The 17,961-nt window shown below is 41.4% G+C and overlaps 1 long non-coding RNA gene across 1 annotated transcript in view; it reads right to left on the bottom strand.

Moving 5' to 3' along the window:
* Window positions 1–7,491: 7,491 nt before the first annotated feature.
* The window catches only part of LOC310661121, a 50,562-nt gene continuing 40,092 nt past the window's right edge, over window positions 7,492–17,961 (bottom strand). Inside the window, exon 5 of the long non-coding RNA XR_014503743.1 lies at window positions 7,492–7,612. This is a non-coding gene — a long non-coding RNA (uncharacterized lncRNA). The remainder of the gene's footprint in view (window positions 7,613–17,961) is intronic.

Genomic DNA, 17,961 nt, shown 5'->3' with positions numbered 1-17,961 from the left:
GCTCTTGATGACTACTAACCATGTTGACTATGCTCTGCCTCCGCAGTTGGAGGCAATAATGCTTCTGAATCCTAGTTGCTGGAAACCACAGGAAGGGAGAGGGCTCTTGAGTTTGAATCCTGATTGTGGTGTTCTACAGGGATCTGATTTGCCACTGTGAGAGAGAAGGATGTTGGAATGGACCATTTGCCTAATCCAGCAAGCTCATCTTATGGTATTAAGAGTAATAATGCTGCCTTTGATTAGATGCCTCACTTGCATAGAATATATTTTGTAAGTTATGTACAATGGTACCTCAGGTTAAGTACTTAATTCGTTCCGGAGGTCCGTTCTTAACCTGAAACTGTTCTTAACCTGAAGCACCACTTTAGCTAATGGGGCTTCCTGCTGCTGCCGCATCGCCAGAGCACGATTTCTGTTCTTATCCTGAAGCAAAGTTCTTAACCTGAAGCACTATTTCTGGGTTAGCGGAGGCTGTAACCTGAAGCGTATGTAACCTGAAGCATATGTAACCCGAGGTACCGCTGTATTTTATAAACACACACACACGCATATGTATATATAAGCAGGTGGCTGATAGAAGTTGTGATGGGACTTTTAAACTGTTTATCTATGATTTGTAGAATGTGCACATTTTGTCTTTCATCATTGTGCATAGATGTCTATTTAAGCCCTGGGTCTGATTGCCTTGTTCACTGAGATTATGCTAATCAGAGAGTTAGGCCAATACAAATATGTGAACATCAATATGCAGCACTGTTCAAAACAAATATTTCGCTATCAAATGTATTATTATTCTCTTAAAAATATCAGTTCAATTCCAAGGGTGAGTTAGGTAAATTTGACCAAATAAGGCCCACAGGGTTCATAATTAAATTCAATAGAAATTAATACTCCTGAGCAAAATCCGTTCACTTGGAATGTAAATCTGTTTCCTGCGATTCCTACACAGTCCGGTCTTTCTTTTTTTAAGCCGGAATTCATCGGAATTCAGTTCCGGTACCTCTTTTTCTAGAAAAATAGCACAGTACCCTGTGCTATTTCTGCAGTATAACACAATAGATAACCATAAATAATTATAAAAATAAATAAATAAAATCAGTCCCCATCACTTTCCACAAGAGCAGTATTAAAATAGCTGTGCGTAGCAATTGTATACTGCATTAACACACTTTTCTTCTTTATTAACTGTTTTCTATTTTGTAATATATGCAAACCTTTATTTTTAGCCCTTAACTGTGATTTGTGTCCAGCCCTGTTATTCGTGAAAAGGGCAACATTCCCATGCTATAGCGCAGTGCCTGTAGGCCAAAGGTTTTAGAAACCCTGCTTCAGTCCGTTTTATATGCATGTGCACTTGTGTGTGCATGTGCGCACATGTGTGACTGACCACGGTCCTGCGTTAACAGGAGGGCCGGCACCAGCAGCAATCCAGGCTGAGCACCTTCTTCATCCTAGTTCCCGGTTTATGGAATGTCCCCCTTATGAGGTGCATCAGTCTCCTTCGTTATAAACTTTTAGGAGGAATTTTAAAACATCCTCGTTTACCCTGTCATTTGATAGCTGAAAAGCCTGCCCCTGGCAACCCTGAGATTATTAGTTTTGAGAGCAGATTATTGCTTTCAGAGTTTCTAAACTGTTTTTTAATTGCTTTTAGCGTTTTGCTTTTAATTTTTTTAAGCAATTTTAATTGCATTGTTTTGGTGTTGACACGGTTGCTGCCTGGGCTCCTTTGGAGGAAGAGCAGGATATAAATGTAATAATAAATGACTGATGAAGCTAAAGTAAGGATAAATGATAAATGAAAGATGGAGACTGACGTGCACTACTGAGGAAAGGGGTCCCCCCGGGGGGGGGGGGAGAGGTCCCACTCCCTTTCTTCAGATCCAAGCAATGCTTAAGTGGGAGGTGCTAAGTACCTGAACCCCTTCATGGATCCCTGCCTTGCCGTGGCGAAGGGGCTTGAATAACTCCAAGAAGTTCTGAGCTATGCTGTGCAGGGCCACCCAAGACGGACAAGTCATGGCCGAGAGTTTAGACTAAATGTGATCCACCTGGAGAAGGAACTGGCAACCCACTCCAGTATTTTTGCCATGAAAACTCCATGGACATTTAAAAGGAGAAGCTTTGAGAAGAAATTTCCAAGGCATGCTCTGGTTCATGGGAGCACGGAGAGTCGGACACGACTAAACAACAACGAAGTACCTGAAACCACAGCCTCTGAGGTCGACAAGCTTAAATGCACAAAAGAGAAACGAAAGCAGCAGAACACAAAGCAAAGGTAACTTCACTCTCTATTTTACTAGTTTATTGATGTCTTCAAGTGATTCCTAACTAAACCAAGAGCTCCAAATTCTTCATGTACTGTACATCTTGGTATCACAAACAATTACCAAGTGTGTTGCTCTGAGCAAAACATCACTCCATTTTAAATATAACATTTAAAATGAAAGTGTGTTCAGTAGCAGTCACTTTTCTTCCTGTATGCCACATCTCAAGAAGATGCATCTTTTAATAAGTCTTTCAGTTTCACATAATATTTTCTGGCTTTTAGCAACTAAAATCTTAAGTTTACTCTTTCTTTCTTTTTTTTCTGTAGTAGCTAAAGCAATTTCTGCACCGCCTCCACTAATTACTGCCAAGGAGATTAGCTGCATTAGTTTTGCATGTAATTATTTGCTAATCAAAATGATTAGCACATTTTGCTAATCAATCACTCGAACCGCACTACAGCTTAACAGAATGGAAGGGAGGGAGATCAACAACATACCCAGAATTCCTGGAGTCCACAGTGGAAGCAAAATTCATATAAAGTACTTCAGCTGGAGATGAAATCACCAGTGCCATCAGTGCCTCTGCTCTTTGGCCAGGAGCGAATACTGACAGCAATACCATTGTGTTGGTTAATGGGTTCCAATTCCATTTTCGATTAGTGGGTGTATCTACGATGAGTAGAAGTATCTGGTTGGTTGTAAAGAGGAAAGCTGGAATGCCACATTTATTTTGTATAGGAAGACTGAGGAATACAGGTAAAGCAGTGGTTCTGAACCTTTTCGTAGTCACAGACCCTACGGAGAATCTAATGAAAGCTATGGACCCCCTCCCCAGAAAAAAAAAGCATATGAACACATATGCACACAGTTTTGCATAGTGTCGCACACCAAGTGGTGCAAGATTCCAGGGGTTCCAGCCCCTTACCCACGGTTTGTGTTTCCTTTTTGGGAAGGAAGCACAGCAAAGACTGTGGTGTCTTTAGTATATATGGTTTATTTACACATATATCCAACCCGAGCCTTCGATGGAGGGGTTCACAGCATCAACATCTCAAGAGGGTCTTGCTTCTTCCATAGCTGCAGCCTTGTGTACGTTTCCGAGCACAATTCAAAGTGTTGGTGCTGATCTTTAAAGCCCTAAACAGCCTCGGTCCAGTATATCTGAAGGAGCATCTCCACCCCCATCGTTCTGCCCGGACACTGAGGTCCAGCTTTGAGGGCCTTCTGGCGGTTCCCTCACTGTGAGAGGCCAAGTTACAGGGAACCAGGCAGAGGGCCTTCTCGGTAGTGGCGCCCGCCCTGTGGAACGCCCTCCCATCAGATGTCAAAGTGATAAACAATTACCTGACATTCAGAAGACGTCTGAAGGCAGCCCTGTTCAGGGAAGTTTTAAATATGTGACATTTTAGTGTATTTTTCATCTTTGTTGGAAGCCGCCCAGAGTGGCTGGGGTAACCCAGGCAGATGGGCGGGGTACAAATAATAAATTATTATTATTATTATTATTATTATTATTATTATTATTATTATTATTATAATATTCAAACACACATTAAGCATTGCTCTGTGACATTGCTCTCCCTCCCTCTCTCCAACTTGCTGCTTTCCTTCTAGGTCACATGTGGGGAGGCGAACAGGGAGGTAAAGTTCTTTTGTGCACCTGCAAACGTCACGGTTGTCCCATGTCTGATGATGTCTCCCTCTGGTGCCTGAGTGGTGCCTTTTTGGCTACTCCTGCACACAGTGAACTGCGATTGCTATTAGTACCATATTTCATATTCTATGCATTTTTTAAGAGGCATGAGAAAGGTATGGGAAAGCAAAAAGGAGAACATAGTGTTTCCCAAGCAAAATCATGTTAGCCACAAACTGAGTATATATGTCTTGTATTTTAAAGTTTATATAAAATTATATGCATTGGCATTCACATGTACAGTGGTACCTCAAGTTAAGTACTTAATTTGTTCTGGAGGTCTGTACTTAACCTGAAACTGTTCTTAACCAGAAGCACCACTTTAGCTAATGGGCCTCCTGCTGTGCTGCACCGCCAGAGCACAATTTCTATTCTCATCCTGAAGCAAAGTTCTTAACCTGAAGCAGTATTTCTGGGTTAGCGGAGGCTGTAACCTGAAGCGTATGTAACCTGAAGTAGCACTGTATATATTTATATGGGTTAAAACTAAATTATTCCACATAATGCATTCACTGACACCTTAAATTAATTAAAGGGGCGATTCTTAGCTATTTCCCTTTTACGTAGCATACGAAATGCAAATGAAGTATTTCAAACACCAATAAAGTGCTAGTTATGTGAGGTAATTGTAAAGATTACAGGTGCCCACTTTACATACATACAATTAACATTTACTTCAAAGGAAATCCCGGCACTTTTATCTCCCAGCAAATTGGCAGCGAGTAGATAAGAAGGAGACTCCTGTGCTATTATCAAATTAATAAGCATTGCAAACTAGGCATATCAAGAAATGGCATGTTTTGCTAAATGCATACATTAACTTCTGCTGGTGACCTGCATGTTTAATAACTCACTTGTGAATAATTATTAGCTGCACTAGATGCTTGGCTGTATCATAGTATTAGCAGTTTAGAATTTACAGCCAGCAACTGGCAAACATTTTTGGAGAGGCCCTCAACAAGATTAAGATATACTCCCCTCTCCCTAAAGTTTTGTTATGGTTAGTGACCACACAGAGAAATTAGAAGCAGCTCCTTCTAAGTAGCTCAGACTAAGAAACCAGACATGAATCAACAGCTTGATATTACCAGGTAAAACCCTATTGGACAATTGTTCTATAAGTTCCTTGCTGAGTGTGTAGCTGTAATACCGTCTCTAACCACCAGAAGTGGTAGTGCTATTGTGCAGCTAAAACAAACCAAAGACTCGTTTCTCCAGTAAGGTGACACAGAATATAAGGCAGTGTCATGGGCTGGCTGGCTGCAGAGGAGTGGTGGGAGACAGCACCTGGAGAACCCCCAAGGGGAAAAGACTCAGATCCAGGGGATTGGTGCTGGAACAAGGACAAGGGGTCAGAAGCTGAAGAGGCAACAGGGTTTAGTGAGCAATAAGGGGCTGGGGCAGAGAGCAGTCCAGAATCAGAGGCAGAAGAGGGGTCATGAGGCAGAGTAGAGGCAGACTGCTGAAGAATCCAGAGAGTCTCCCCCTCCTGCTGCAACCAGCTCCCCTTCCCCTGGTCTCCCAGAACATACAGAGAAGGGAAGAGGGCAAAACAACGAGAGACAAGATGACAGAGCCTTAGGCTGCTGGCAAAGCAACCAAGGGAGGAGCCTTAGAGTGCGGAGGGAAGGCAGGTACCTTCAGTCCTTGCAACTTCCTCATTGGGGCAAGACCTACTGGAAAGAGTTGCTGAGATCACTAGACCTGCACTGCTTTGGTTTCCTTGAATGCAGAGTTAACTTCACTAACACCAGTGGGTTTTTTGTTGCTGACCTTCTCCTGACTCTGGCTCCTGACAGGCAGCTGGGTCCTCTTTCCTTTATCTCCAGTGTTAAGACCTCTGTTGCATTCCATCTTTTCTGCTCTTTCAATTTGGATTGGATCTCAAAATTCTCTTACTCCATGCCCCTGCGGATGTAGAAAACAAAGCAGAACTCCCATCACATCTTGCTGTGATTCCTGGTAACCCAGCTAGGACATGTTTGAATCCCTTGCCTTCTCTTACAACACTGTTTCTGCCTGTTGCGTCCATATAAATTTGTATAAATGAGGGTCAAATTGCTACAAATTCCTGCCACTTGCCTTTTCCGCACCTCCCATTCTATACATACGCACATGTCATATAATATGTTATAGAAATAGCTACAGTCTCAACACCCCAGTCTTCCTGTATCTCCATCACTGCCCACGTCAGCTTGAACATCCCACTTTGTACTAAAGCAAGCACTAAAAATTAGATTTGTGCTGGTTTAGAGGTAAAACAGCTTCGGCTGCCGCTACAAGCCGTTCAGTTTTTGTTTTGCAGAGCACAGTAGGCTTCTATTGATGCAGGTTTTATGTTCATTTAATGAACACCATATGCCACAAAACCTCAGATTGAAATTGAAGAAGATTTTTATGCTAAGGGCTTGCAAACTTTTTATATTTATGAACCTCTAAAAAAAATAAGAAGTTCAGGCCCACATTCCATGTTTGCAGAAAACTTCTGCTCATTAAAGATTATCATAGAGAGTTATCACTGCAGGTTTTAAGTTACTGTCATTTATCATCTATAAAGCAATGTCGATTGGTAGGGGCTTCTTAAATCCTTATTTTGCTTTACGCACATATCAAACTCAATACTCCCATTTTATAGATAAATGCGAGAGGGAATGACTTTGCCACGGGTCCCTGTGCAGCCATGACAGAGAAAAGACTGGAACCCATGTGGCAAGGACCTGTGAATCTGGTGGGCTACTGAATCGACCTCCTCAGGAGAATCAGATGGCCTCAGACCTCATTATCAACAGCCAGCTGTAAACATCATCCTGGCTCTGGGATTGTAGCACTGGAGAACCTACATATGCGACCCCCCAAGAGACAAACAAAGATAAATGATTGCTGGCTAATATGCCTTATGCATACTACTGGTCTGATCCACACTTAGTCGTACAAAAAGTTCATCCACGCTGTTGTTTAATGTGGATAGTAAGTTCCCTGTACCTCCATTAATTCTCCATTGTCCATTTGACATTCTCCTCCAAATCACAACCTTCCCACCCTTTCCCCGCTTCTCAATCTGGATTATTTCCTATCAGAGATACTTCCAAAAAGGGGAGAGTATGAGAAAATCCAGACCAAGGGAAGGGAAAGGGTGGGAAGGCAGCGACTTGGAGGAGAACACTTATGTACTGAAGTTCTGTTGTCCATCGATCCCATCCTCGTCGCCAGTGTTAAGTTGTGTGTGAACATATCAGACGACACAGCGATTCTTCAAACAGCTCTTGTTTATTCACAGGCCAGAACACAACTTCCGTACATAACAAACACCATGTGAACAATGGAGAATTAATGGAGGTACAGAAAGCTTATCACCCACGTTCAACAACAGTATATCTGAGCCCTTGGAGTACACCCAGTGACTGTCTTGATTGCAATGTGTCTACTCCAAATACGACTAAGTCTGGATCCAACACTGTATTTAATAGCACTGGCCAATGTGTACCGGCAAATTAAATCTCAGAAAATATTCCAAATATACAGGGCAGGTGCTACTCTATGATCAAGAGCAATAATAATAATAATGGGTTACCATGAATAGCATTAGACGAAGTCATCTTGAGGTTAATTGAATAAGTTATTTTCATATAGAGGACCGCAGGTGGTTCTGCAAAACAGAAAGAGGAAGTTCACACACACACACACACACACACATATTTCAGTTTTTTACGTTTCAAAATAAACATTTTACAAACTTTAAAATATCCAATGACTTCCCTTTTTCTCCTTCCATGGTTCATATTACATATAATACATTCCTGCATATTTTACTCTAACCATTCAAATCAATTTTCCACTTTTGCATCAATCAAATATTGTTTACTCTGTTGAGTTTATCTTAACACTGCCAGCGTTTTCAGCTACGTACAATTACTTCCCATATATTCAATAAATATTTTCCACTCTTCTTTAAATATACATTCTTATTGCTTTCTTATTCTGTGTGTTAAGCCTGCAAGTGCTGCATACTCTAACATCTTAAGTTGCCAATCCTCTTTACATGGACCTTGTTCACTTTCCATTTTTGGGCTAACAGAACACGGGCCACTGTTGTTGCATACATAAATAAACTTTTCTGACCCCTGGGGATTTCTGACTGCGTTAGTCCCAACAAAAAAGACTCTGGTTGTTGCTTTTTTTGGAAGGTAATTTTAAACATTTTTTTCAACTTATTATAAATCATTTCCCAATATTCTTTTACCTTTCTACATATCCACCACATATGAAAGAAGTTCCTCCCATTTCATTACATTTCCAACACGTATCTGATTCTGCTTTATACATCTTAACTAACCTGCTCAGAGTTAAATACCATCTATGAATCATTTTCAAATAGTTCTCTTTCAGAGAATAACACGTGGTAAATTTCAAGTCACTTTTCCAGAGTTTCTTCCAGAGGTTTAGGTATATATTGTGTCCTGTATCTATTGCCCAGCGTGCCATTGATGCTTTAACTGTTATTTTGTAACAGTTATTTTTCAAATTGTGAGCTTTGGTCCAAAACCCCATTTTTATTTTTATTTTGTCTACCATAAGCATATGACATATCTGGTGGTATTGTAACCAGTTCATAACTTGGCTCCTTAAGTTCTTCATAGGTTCCAGTCTGGATTCGCACCCTGCAAAGTCCAGCAGTTCCCTGTAAGTCACCCATTGTCTGTCCACATTAACTCTCTTAATTGTAATTGCTTCGATGGGGGATAACCATAAAGGTGTTTTTTCTTTCTAGCAGATTTTTATATTTCTCCCAAACTCTATACAAATTCTTCCTGAGAATGTGGTTCATAAAACTGTGATAAATTTTTGCTTTCCCATACCAAACACATGAATGCCAGCCGAATTTTAAGTCATGGCCTTCCAAATCTAAAATGTCTGCACTGTCCAATATAATCCATTCCTTTAACCAACACAAACAAGCTGCCTGCAATTGCAGGTCTGGCAGGGCAAAGCCTCTTCCTTTTGTATCTATCAACATTTTAAATTTAATTATTGGCTTTTCCCCTGCCAGATAAATTTAGAAATATATTCTTTCCATTCTTTGAAGTAGTTTGCATTACTTACAATCGGAACAGAAAGAGGAAGTTCTTAAAATTGGATCTTGTTGTGCATCTCAAGCTACAGACCTTCTTGGAGGTGATACAGAGCAGCAGCCGCTGCCAAATGATTAGACAGTGAAGGTTAAAAAGGGCCATAAAAGATAATTGCTGAAGCCCAGCCAAGCAGTGATTAAGACAAAAGTATGGAGTTCAGCCAAGCTAGAGAGCAGATAAGGGTGACTCCTGGTCAGGATTTTGCCATTATTGTGGTACAGAGATAATGGAGTCAGATGGTCCCAGAACTGCCACTTTGAAAGTTAAGAGATTCTGTTTAGAGGGAAGTACGGTAGATACCCTTGAGAGGTATTGCAAAAGACAACTTCAGCACAGGCCTGCACAACTTGTCACCCAGCAAGCAAAATGCAGCCCACCAACTCAGTGTACGTATGTCTATACTAAATCTGTTTTTGAAACCTTCCTAGGATGGCAAAAACACTGCTCTCATGTACTTGCAGGCTGAAATTAATGGCTAATGGACTCTGTTTGGCTTGGTAGGTCTTGAGTTGTGAAACCCTCACAGGGAGTCAGTAGCTCAGGACTGATTAATGTCACTGTTTTTCTTTCCATTGAGAGCTTTATAATGTAATCAACATTATGAGTGGCTCAGAGTGTCCTCTGAACATAAAATAACCTACAGCAGTCCACCTTGCTTTTTGAAATGCCCTGCTCATGCTGGCCTGTGACTCAACTATGCATTTATCCATGGACAAGGCTCTATTTGCATCCCCCAGCTATCATCTGCTGACTTGAAAAGTTCACCACAATGTAGGGAAATTTTCATTTCCCACCACCACTAGGTGGAAATGTTGAGACATGTTTTGACAGATAACCTGGGAAAACCTTCAAGTGGTCATTTCCCTTAATCTGAACTGCTCTCCATTTATGCACATAATCTAATTTGGCTCCGAAAAGATGCTGCTGTTTAATGACTTCCAATGAACAAATACAGCAACTAGCTACCTGGGACTACCAGTTATGCAGAACATCAGTTCACCTGTCCTTGAACAATGCTGCCTCCCCATCTGTTCCCACGTGCAAATTAAAGTGCTGGTGCCATGGATGGCCCCGTACACTTTGTACCCAAGGTTAACAACAAAATGGCATCTCTTTCTCAATTCCATGTACCAAAGCCAACCTGACTGACAAGTGAATCTTTCTTCAACATAGGTGATGAGGTAACGTCTTCCACTGCACCTGAGCACAGCAGGCTTATTTAGGGACTCAGGCCAGGTCATGTAATGTAGATAGTTCTGCCCTCCCAACTGACACACATACACCTTGGGATCACACTGGCCTGGGTTGCTGCTCAACCCTAAAATCCTAAAAGCCTTAGAAGCTTTCCTGAACGATGCATTCATCACCAGAGTCTCTCTTCTAGATCCATCCATCCTGTCTGATACGAACTATGTGATGATCAGAGGAAGGGCCCTTTTTGGTCAAGGCCCCCAGTTTATAGAAAGTCCTCTCCATGCACTCCTAGGGGAGTGAGTATTGTCTCACCTATTAGATTTGTGACTGCGTTTTGCGAAGTATATTTTCTCCATTGATCATTTTTTGAAATGATGCATATGAGGGTAGCTACTTTTTAGTTTCCTGCTTATGCCGTAGGCTGCAGAGTAAGCCCGGCTGAACTGTTTAGACCTTATTTCTGAATAGACATGCATAGCATTATACTGTTTGCTATTCTTTCCACAGGGGGCCAGCACACCACCTAGCCTTGCCTTATCAATGGTGGAGGGGAAATGGCAAGAAATTGATGCACAGCCTTACCCACCACCTCCCTCTCCCCCACATTCACACCAGACATTTAAACTACAGTGACACCATTTAAACACTCATGGCTTCTCCCAAAGAATTCTGGGAGCCATAGTTTAAGAGTGCTGAGAGATGTTAAGAGACCCTTATTCCCCTCCCAGAGCTACAATTCCCTATAAAGCAGGATGCTACTCTGAGAATTGTTGCTCTGGAAAGGGAATAAGGTCTCCTAACAACTTTCAGCACCCCTAACATAGGAGCCAACTCCTAGAGGCCGAGGTTCCTTTCGGCTCCCCCCAAAAAATGTTTTGAGTGTGCCAGGGCCCCCAAAGTTGGTGGGCATAGCCATTCAAATGGTGTGTGCGTGCCATGTCATGTGACTGATTATGGGGGTGGGGCTTACCTGTGCGCTCCCCCCCCCGGCCAATGTTTTATTCAAGTCGGCTCCCCTGACCCCTAATGAACTGCACAGTTCCCTGAACTCTTTGGGGGAATCTGTGAGTGTTTCAAATGGTATTAAAGTGCTTTAAATGCAGAGCTTTTTTCTGGGGGTATGCAGGGGTACGCATACCCCTAAACATTTCGTGATTCTTTGTACTTTTGTCCATTTACTGTATTTATTTTTCCCTATTTGAACTATAAAATGATGATTTTCTTGAGTCAAAATAAGAGTACCCCTAAACATTTTTGAAAGAAAAAAGCACTGTTTAAATGTATGGTGACTTCTACATTCTTTGAGCAAGTAAATGTTCCTTGTTCTTTTCCCACCTCTGAAGAATGACCCAACCTACCAAGATCCCTCACAGGAACTACTGTGGAATGAGTGGTTGGATCCAGCATTATGTAGTATAATTGCATAAAGCATATTCTTTTTTTAAAAACCTGCACCTTGTTTAATCCATTCACATTACCGTTAGGTGGCACAAAATCAAATGGACAAAAAGTGTTATTGCTTGGCATCCAACCCAAATCAAGTTAAATATTTTGATAAATTTGTACAGAGTCGTATTTCATGTGTGTTTGACACATTTGTTGTTTAATATTATTACGTACTGTCAACTCCCTGGAACATTTCATTCTAACTGATGGCTTCTTTAAGACAGATCTAAGATATGCTGAGGGCCTTGGATATTACAAATGCCTAGGTGATTTGTATTGCTTTTATGAAAGAAATATAATTATTGCTATCCAGGAGAAATAACTAGTGGACAACAAATGGAACTTTGATTTCACCCGAACAGAACAGTCAGTGCTGTGTTATATTTCAGTTTGCTTTAGCAAATAATTTTTGCAGGTAACACTGCCCCCACCCACCCCAACCCCAGAGCAGCTAAATTTATTTATGACTATCACCCATTTATGGCTTCAGATCTAACTTTCCATTAGAGCAGGAACTGATCTTCCACAACAACAGACCCATCTTTACCTAAGCTTACTGACAGACTATATTCCTTGGGAGATGCCTACAGTCAATCATAGTAATTACCCCTCAGCCTTTTTCATTATGTAGGATCCATGAATGTCTGTCTGTCTGTCTATCTATCTATCTATCTATCTATCTATCATCTTCTTCTTCCAACAATCTCAAGGTGATTCTGCCCGTCCCCATTTCATTCGCACTACAACCCTGTGTGGTAGGTTAGGTTCTGAGATTCCAGCCTTCTCTGAGACAGGGAATGAACCTGTTGAAGACCTACGCACAATTCTAAGGGAGCGAAGGCACTGAATTCAGTAAGACGTCCTTCCAAATAAACATGGATAGTGTTAAGCTGAAAGCCTTGCAGTGCCAATGCACCATAAGGGTTTATCTGTGTCAATGTTTCTTTGCACAAATCAACATATGTCCATTACATCTTTCCCCCGCATATCTAGCATTGAGGTTCCCCTTTTGCTGTGCTAGATACTGCACTACATTGTTAGACCACCACTGATGTATTGAATTTGGTGGGGCGAGAACGATGCAGGATGTTGTGAGAGAGGAATATGAAAATACAAAGCCAGCTGTTAAATAAAAGACAGACGGGAGGGGAGAGAGAGAAATGGAATGAGGGGAGGAAAAGGATATGAAATAGAATGATCAAATCTGATTTGCTCATTTTCTTTTGGCCACATGAAGCTATATTCACTCCAAGAGAACAAGTATTTGATTATCTCCAGTATATTCCTTTAGTGCCACCTTCAGGTTTTTTTGGTCTTCTCCTGCTACAGTTCTTCTGATTCTCTGAATAATGGCTTGTGCCAGGAGCAGGAAACCTTTTTCAGCCAGAGGCTGCATTCCCTTCCAGGCAACCTGTGTGGGTTTTTTTTTGGGGGGGGGGGGCACGGTGGAGAATGACATGCACCGGTGGTGGGTGGGGTCAGAAGCAATAGTGGGTGGAGTAAATGATTCCGCATGAAAATAGGGACATTCTATTCCCTCTAGAATAGAATGCCCCTATTTTAACAAGTAATGTTGGCGGGTATTTTAATTAGTATTCTAATTTTACCTTTGTGCAATAGGTTTTTTTCTACACACACACACATCCAGGCAAGCAAAGGGTATTACCAGAGTTCAGGGACACATTCTGGTAAGCAAAAACATTCAAGAAAGTAGCAAAGCAGGTTTAGTGAAGGGCCCACTGCCAAAATGCTCACAGGGGGTTGGGCAGATCAGGATCTGGCCCACTGGCCAGATTTTGTACTTCATCCCTGTCTCATTCTAATAATCCACCTATAACTTCTAATACACTTTATCCTTTACAGTACTACTTCTTCATGCATAGAACAAACATCTCTTTAAATATATGTTTCTCACACATGTACTTCATTTGTTGATCTTATCTGAATTTACCTGAACTCTCCCCCATTTCACTACAAAGATGGCTCTGGGAATTCCTGACCCATGGGAAAAACAGAGGCATGGACACAAACATTTTTCTCAAGTCCAGCTACTTTTTAAAAATCTGCACCAACACTTTGCCTAATGGCAATGTAAACAAACAACAGAGTGAAGTTACTGCTATGGGTAAAAGTAGTGAGAGGGAACCCACACTTTTGCTTAACAAAATATATGCAGGAGAAGAACAGATCAAGACAACTAGTTACATAATGCTGTTCTATATCATTAAGAGGAGGCAGAAGAATGAGTGTCCTGCTTTGATTAACTTTGTTAACTAAGTGTTGGGCTCAAGGGTTTGTTTAATTTTGCCTCTCTCTGGTGGCGAGAACTGCCCATGTAATCTGTGCACCAACGCAAGAGAACAGAAAGCCACAACACTTCCTTGCTTGAGTGTCAGAACCAGTTCTTACATAACAGCCATTGCTCGCCCAAGAAAGGAATGTTAAGTATTTGATGAAGCAAAGCCTGTTGAGATTTGTAAATAAGACATGTGTGCCAAAGACTCATTCAGGAAAAATACTAGAATAAGCAGGCAGTCAAGAATATGAACACAATGTACAAGAATATCTATCTACTTTGCTTTTGCTATGTTTTGTTTTTTGATGTCATCTAAACTGGATTAATGAGGGTATGCACAGGAAGAAGATAGCTGGCTGGTGAAAGACCCTGTGTGAGAGGCAAGAAGAAGAAGAGTTTGGGTTTGATATCCCACTTTATCACTACCCTAAGGAGTCTCAAAACAGCTAACATTCTGCTTTCGCTTCCTCCCCCACAACAAACACTCTGTGAGGTGAGTGAGGCCGAGAGACTTCAGAGAAGTGTGACTGGCCCAAGGTCACCCAGCAGCTGCAGGTGGAGGAGCGGAGATGAGAACCCGGTTCCCCAGATTACGAGTCCACCGCTCTTAACCACTACACCAAACTGGCAAGGAAGGGATGATCTCCTAGGGTGGGGAGAAGAAAGAGACACTCCCAGGTGAGAGCTGGGAGGGTCCACCCACTTCTGTGTGAGGCAACGGTTAAGATCTACCTTTAAAAGAGGGATTTGTATTTTGTTTCCCACCTTCTCTTTTGCTTTCCTTTTTTTAAATAAAAAAAAATAGTTTGTTTTTTATTGTATTCTACAATTAAAAGTTTCAATGAAGCAGAAGAAGAAGAAGAGCAGCACAATGTTAATGCTTTACTGCAGTTCCGGAAGAACATTCTTCATGTATCCAAACATGACTTTGCCTGCCAATCACATTTCACACACTGCCTTAGAGAAACAGCTTACACACCCTCACATTCCATTCACAACAGGAGGCTAAAGAACAGAATCCTGGCATGATGTGTTACTTCAGCCTTGACTGCAAGCTGATGAAAGGTGAAAGTGGAGTTACTAATCAACCAAATCCTGTGAAGCAAGTTACACTTGTACAAAAGGTGGCAGGGGGAGGATGGTGCACAAGAACAAATCCCCATCTGACATCAGCCCAACCTCTAGAGATCATCAGATCAGTGGGTATGTTCCCCAGACAAGATGCTCCACTGATCTTCACTGCTGTTGCTCCTCACTGCTGTAATTGCATCCTTTTCCCTCTGAGAGGCAGCCCATATTCAGCTCTGTCCAAATCTATTGCAGAGTCGATTTGGGGGCTTGCAGGGGACTGCAGGGGGAAGAGGGGACAGTAAAGTCCCATTCTCCAAGTAGAAGTCTATTCCATTCACACCACCAGATTTCATCCAATATAAAATACCTTTCTAATAAAACTGAAACCTCTTAGTCCTGAAAAAAAGGTTATGGCTCCCCAAATGATAATGTGAATGCGTTCCAACCATCGAATATCTCAATCTGCAAGTGTTGTTTTTGAGAATTTGCCATGAAGAAAACCATATGGCATCATTTGAAAAAATGTCGCATTGAAAGAGCCACCTTGATGGCCAAAGTCCATGCAACATTAAAGAGGTAGTTTACGTGGCTAACAGAGAAGAGGAAGACTTAACCCTTTTCTCCTGTACCACAGTCCCAAGGCTTCCCTCCAATGCCAAATAGCAGCTGGTGGTGGGAAAGGTGGGATTTTAATTGGGAGCACAACGAAAGGGGTGGTGTAGGGAAGGGTTGTATCCAACAAAGTCTTAGTGCAAGTGGAATGCTTCTGCTTACACAGTGGATTTTTCACTGTGCTCCCCTCACACTCCTCCCCAGATTGGATTGGAGGAAAACCCAGAGCAGATTTGGGAGGGTGCAAGTTGGGGAGTGGGAGAGGGAAGGTAAATTCCATTGTGCAAACAGAAATCATTCACCTGACGCAATGACTTCACTGAATACAATCCTACATGTTTAACGCCATGTGTTTTTTTGGCTCTTGAGGTACCTTTTACAAGACTACACTTTTAAATTATTCTACCCAATGGCTGCTATTTAATTTTTTACAAGAGATATGAAATGCCAAACCACGTGTTTAACATCCTGTGTACAGTGGTAAGGATCATTTTGATGTCAAGTCATGGGTGTTTCTTTCTCTTCTCCTTAACCAGCCTCTTGTGGTCCATCATATTAAATGTTCTGAAAACTTGTGGTGATGCAATATGAAAAAAGAGATTTACACTATGTTTATACAACCGACAACAAGCATATATTGCTGATAGATTTTAAATACCACACCTTCTGCGCATGCAGAACTTAAAATGGAGGGCTGAGTAGATGTACCCAGGAAACACAAAACTCCCTCTCCTTTACCTGTCCTATTGACAGGTTTGACATACTTTGCTTCCTCTGAAATTCCTTAGGTACAGTATTTTGTCTATGGAGGAACCAATTGCCTTTATCTTCTTAAGGCAAATCTTAGAATCAGCTTTACGATGCACAGACACACACAGCTATGAGTAATTAGTCTCATTAAAGCTCTCTTTGTCTCCCGCAAAATTCCTCAGATGTTTTGCCTGAACAGGAATCTTCAAATTCACTTAAAATGTTTTTGCTTTAGGCAAAAATTGACTGGGGTGGCAACTCTACAAAGGATAGAGGCAGTTTTCTTTTGCCAGCAATGTCTTCCTCAATATGAATTTGGACCTCACTGGCACTGCTCTAGTTTTGCCACAGAATGTTTTGTATGAAGAGGATAGTCAAAATGGCCAGTGTGATAAAGTAACTACCAGGTGGACATACTAGGATTGGGGAGAAGTGGATTTTGATTCTGAGTTGGTCATGATGAATGGTGGGTGACACACATGGGTAGCTCAGTTGGTAGACCATGAGGCCCTTAATCTCAGAGTCATGGGTTTGAGCCCCACACTGGGCAAACAGATTCCAGCAATGCATGGGGTTGAACTAGATGACCCTCGTGGTCCCTTCCAATTCTATGAGATACCAGTGTGGCACACTTTGACGTATGTTTACTCAGAAGTAAGTCCCACTGAGGTAAATGAGGCTCAGTCTCTAGAAATGTACATAGGATTACAGGCAGATAATCACTTCCTCTCAGTCAAATTTACCTCATAGAATTGCTGCAAGGGTAAAATGGGAAGAGGGGAGACACCATCTATGGCACCTTGAAGGATAAAAAGCAATGAATAAAAGAGAGAGAGTGTGTGATTGTTTTAGACCACCATTAATGGGAACATTTTGTTGCAGGAATCCTGCTGAAATGAATGGAAGCAGTTTGAGAGCACAGTAGTGTTTTAACTATAAATACTTTTGCATTGTTCCAGTTAATTTCAAAGAGACTCATGCAACAGAACTTTCTGGTGAACTATGCACTCAGTGCTTATTTATAAAATATTTAGTTTTGTGTGGAGAATTATATGTGGTGCTGCTTTAAGAACATTAGCAACAACAGCTGGGTAAGTTAGCCCACCTTAAGCAGCCAATTTGGGAATACGGTATCATTAAAAAGGAAAACAAATTGCCTGTTATTGTAGTTTAACTATCGCACGAGACAGCATTCAGATTTTCTGCCAAAGTCACCAATATGACTTGAGCCATTTCTGTTGTCAATTTAAAACAAAGCCTTCAGATATTGATTTAAATATTAGGAGCGCTGCTGCATACTATAATCCAACAGTAAAAGGCACTGTGTAAAGTATTGCCATTCTTACTTCAAATTTACTTCTGTTTTCCCGTTATCTGGCATTCCCTCCAGGCTAGAGACCTTCAGATGAAAGGTTAACAGTGACATTAATGGCTACTCATTTTGTTTAGATGAATATGTAACTGCATAAAAACAGAACTGTCTAATTTCTCTATCTC

The sequence above is a fragment of the Podarcis tiliguerta genome (assembly GCF_965153285.1).
Source record: "Podarcis tiliguerta genome assembly, chromosome: 12".
NCBI classification, from domain to species: domain Eukaryota; kingdom Metazoa; phylum Chordata; class Lepidosauria; order Squamata; family Lacertidae; genus Podarcis; species Podarcis tiliguerta.
The sequence above is the reverse complement of the archived record's forward strand: the minus strand, read 5'-3'. Positions and strand labels throughout refer to the sequence as shown.